This window comes from Corythoichthys intestinalis, chromosome 2 (genome assembly GCF_030265065.1).
Source record: "Corythoichthys intestinalis isolate RoL2023-P3 chromosome 2, ASM3026506v1, whole genome shotgun sequence".
In the NCBI taxonomy this organism is placed as follows: domain Eukaryota; kingdom Metazoa; phylum Chordata; class Actinopteri; order Syngnathiformes; family Syngnathidae; genus Corythoichthys; species Corythoichthys intestinalis.
In genome coordinates, this window is record NC_080396.1 from 24765137 (window position 1) to 24769419 (window position 4283).

General features: G+C 39.5%; 1 long non-coding RNA gene across 1 annotated transcript; it reads left to right on the forward strand.

Moving 5' to 3' along the window:
- The first annotated feature begins 2955 nt into the window (after positions 1-2955).
- Positions 2956-3957, forward strand: LOC130906846 (uncharacterized). The gene is made up of 3 exons (XR_009061375.1): positions 2956-3050; positions 3136-3309; positions 3509-3957. It is a non-coding gene; the product is annotated as an uncharacterized LOC130906846 (long non-coding RNA).
- Positions 3958-4283: the final 326 nt, after the last annotated feature.

Sequence of the window (4283 nt, forward strand, 5' to 3'; positions counted from 1 at the left end):
TCATTTGCAGAGACAGTTGCTGTTTTTAAAGACTTCAATTTGAGGCAATATTACCAAACAAGACACACTGTCATGTACGACAAGATTTCAGGGAAGATAAGCAGCAAGAAATTGAAGCAACTTGAAGCTAGTTTAATTTCACAGCAGCAGAACTTCGCAAGAGCCCGAGAGTTGAAAGGGAACGGCACAAAGTCTAGTTGCGAGATTGTTGAAATTATTCATTTAAAAAAATATCAAAGGAAATGTGATACACAAAACGGTTTGCTAAAATTTGCTTAAATATATTGTTCTACGAAAAGGACGTCAGCCAAGGTCGGCCCCCCACATTTTTACCATACCAAATCTGGCCCCCTTTGCAAAAAGTTTGGACACCCCTGGTCTAAAGTTAAATCGACAGAAAACAGCAACTGTAAGACATCAGTCCTTTCTGGCACCGCCAGACCTCCCAGTTCAAATGAACTAGACATCCAATTCCATCAATGGAAGTGAATCAGATAAGGATCTGAAAATCAGCTGATTTGGACTTCTAAAAAATGATAGTTTCCGCTGCCATTAGGCATTCCATTAGCTACTTGTTTCACAGTTACTGTGTTTTCATCCAAGTAGATTTTGATGGTCTAAATTTAGTTTTTGGACCGTTATAAAGAGGAGCATTTGAGTGTGAGATGATCATTTCAGGGCCGAAATTTGCATACTCCTAGACAGTTATTTTACCCCACGATCCGATACAATGCCTTATGTCCCTTGAGTCTCAAAGTATGGTCTTGTGATACAGTTGTGGTCAAAAGTTTGTGAAGCTTGTGAAGAACATAATGTCATGGCTCTCTTGAGTTTCCAGTTATTTCTACAACTCTGATTTTTCTCTGATAGAGTGATTGGAACAGATACTTCTTTGTCACAAAAAACATTCATGAAGTTTGGTTCTTTTATGACTTTATTATGGGTGAACAGAAAAAAGTGATCAAATCTGCTGGGTCAAAAATATACGTACAGCAGCGCTAATATTTGGGAACATGTCCCTTGGCCATTTTCACTTCAATTAGGCCCTTTTGGTAGCCATCCACAAGCTTCTGGCAAGCTTCTGGTTGAATTTTTGACCACTCCTCTTGACAGAATTGGTACAGTTCAGTTAAATTTGATGGCTTTCTGACATGGACTTGTTTCTTCAGCATTGTCAACACGTTCTCAATGGGGTTTAAGTCAGGACTTTGGGAAGGCCATTTGAAAACCTTAATTGTAGCCTGATTTAGTCATTCCATTACCACTTTTGATGTGTGTTTGGGGTCATTGTCCTGTTGGAACACCCAACTGCGCCCAAGACCCAGTCTTCGGGCGGATGACGTTAGGTTATCTTGAAGGATTTGAAGGTAATCCTCCTTCTTCATTATCCCATTTACTCTCTGTAAAGCACCAGTTCCATTGTCAGCAAAACAGCCGCACAGCATAATACTACTACCACCGTGCTTGACGGTAGGCATGGTGTACTTGGGGTTAAAGGCCTCACCTTTTCTCTTTCAAACATATTGCTGGGCATTGTGGCCAAACAGCTCGATTTTTGTTTCGTCTGACCACAGAACTTTCCTCCAGAAGGTCTTATCTTTGTCCATGTGATCAGCAGCAAACTTCAGTCGAGCCTTAAGGTGCCGCTTTTGGAGCAAGGGCTTCCTTCTTGCACGGCAGGCTCTCAGTCCATGGAGATGGAAAACACGCTTGACTGTGGACACTGACACCTGTGTTCCAGCAGCTTCTAATTCTTGGCAGATCTGCTTTTTGGTGATTCTCGGTTGAATGTTCACCTGACCAATTTTCACTCAGCAGCAGGTGATAGCTTGCGTTTTCTTCCTGATCGTGGCAGTGACAAAACAGTGGCATGCACTTTATACTTACAAACAATTGTTTGCACTGTTGCTCTTGGGACTTGCAGCTGCTTTGAAATGGCTCCAAGTGACTTTCCTGACTTGTTAAAGTCAATGATTGTTCAAGTCAATAATCACTCACAAGAAATTGCTAATTCGTGTTGCTGTATGTATATTTTTGACCCAGCAGATTTGATCACTTTTTCTGTTCACCCATAATAAAGTCATAAAAGAACCAAACTTCATGAATGTTTTTTGTGACAAAGAAGTATCTGTTCCAATCACTCTATCGGAGAAAAATCAGAGTTGTAGAAATAACTGGAAACTCAAGAGAGCCATGACATTATGTTCTTCACAAGTGTATGTAAACTTTTGACCACAACTGTATGACCAGAACAGAGTTTTACATTAACTTTGAAGAAAGCCATATATTTAAAGCGAGGTCGACACCAAACGACAAGTACAAGATACCCCTGTAGGCCTCCTCTATGTGCTACAGTATTAATCACGAGTCTTGGGAGAACGCAGCACAAGATCGCTCTACCTGGCAGGCAACAGTTGCCTCTATAGGGCATCAAGCAAGATGTGAATGGGGAAAAGAGAAAAAAATTGCTTCCTGGCCTGATTTGGCATAGTTCCAGCAATCTAGTGTCCAGATTGCAAAAGACTTCAAAATTGGGCTTAGCTGCCAATTTACTCTTACAGCAGTCAGGATTGCTCAGGGTCACCCTGATCATTAACAAAAACGTTTGATATTTATCTGGATCAGGCTCCTTTTTTAGCACAGCTGTGGGGGGACCCGTCAAAAAGACATCCACTTGTTGTGTTCAGGGCACAATACCAGACATCAATGCCCAAATAATCGATTCCTTTAGAATAAGAGACAAGTGACTATAGTGCATTTATCAACACTATAGAACTGTACTTCAGATAAGCAATCATGCAAGCAGACATGCAATCTTTGTCGCCATCTATTGGCTACGGATATCACAACAACTTTACCACTTAGAAAAAACGGAACGTACCGTATATTTACAGTACATAAGGGAGGGACGTGATATAACTTATGTATCTTATCAAAGCATTAAATGTCTCATGTAAACTTGGATGCATAAGTGGGTCGAAAATGACTCGGTGAAGTTGTTTTCTTTAAATACCTTTGTAATGAATAATTGTTATCATTTGATATTCCAGGTATTCCTCAAAAACATGTTTTTATGTTTTTCATTTACCTTTTATACATTTGAAGAAATTGTAATTTTTGTATCTCTGCCCCAAGCTTCCATAAGTGGGTCAAAAATGACGCACATGCACTTTCTATGGAATCAAATGGGAACGATGGAGATTGGGAACCTTTGATCCTTATCAACTTTGGCTGTCAGGAATGAATTAACTGTGGACCACACAGACAAGGAATATCAGAAGTGTCACCCCTCAGGAGGATATTTTACGTGTAAGCATTGTCTTCATATAATTATTTTATGTGTGTGTGAGTTTCATTACTGTTATTGCTATTATTGTTATTACTATTTATAATTTAGCCTGCTTCATAATTAGCTAACGCTAGTGTGTATTTATTTATACAGCTGCATATTGATCTGTTGAAAACATTACTCTTTTGCTTCCCCTATCCAATGTGTCGTGACTGTTAGATACACAGATGAAATCGTCCTACAGATGCTGGATGATGGAGAAGGGTTGGACTCAGAGTCCGAAATTTCTAATGATGAGGGCCCAGACTATTGTCCATGTGGCAGTGGCAGTCATCCACCTCGAAATCCAACCGAACAGGATCAATCTGACTCACAAGATTTGACTTATGCGTCCCCAGAAGAAGAAAGTTTCCAAATCATGGCCGAGATAATGAGTTGGTAGGGCTCTTACTGGAGCAAGTTACCTCCCACTCAGGGCAGAACACAGAGTCACAATATCCTCAGAAGTTTGTCAGGGCCAGCTCAAGAGCTTAGCATCAATATCTAACCAAAAAGATGCATGTATGCATGCGAAGATGCTCTTCATCCCTGATGGTATAATACAAGAGGGGATGAAGTCTATTGCTTTTCGTGTAATTTTCTTCTTCAAAAGTGTTAAAAAGTGAAAAATAAAGATGTTTCAAATATGAAATCATTATTGTGTGGTCCTAAATATAATACTAAATTAATATACAAAATATTATTCTTAACCAAAATAGCATAAAAACACATAGTTTCTAGTATGGGTCATTTTTGACCCATCAATGGAAGAGTGTACGGTCCAGTCACTTGTGCATCTAAGGGTTAAAGAATTAACTTGTTTTACTTTACAAAAATGTTGAAGTACAGTAATTAATAATGCATCCATCCATACTGTCCACTCTGTACTGCTAAATCAGAACAGTCTCTTTCAGTTGACTAAGGCAAGAAGGTGGGTATACAGTGGTATGAAAAA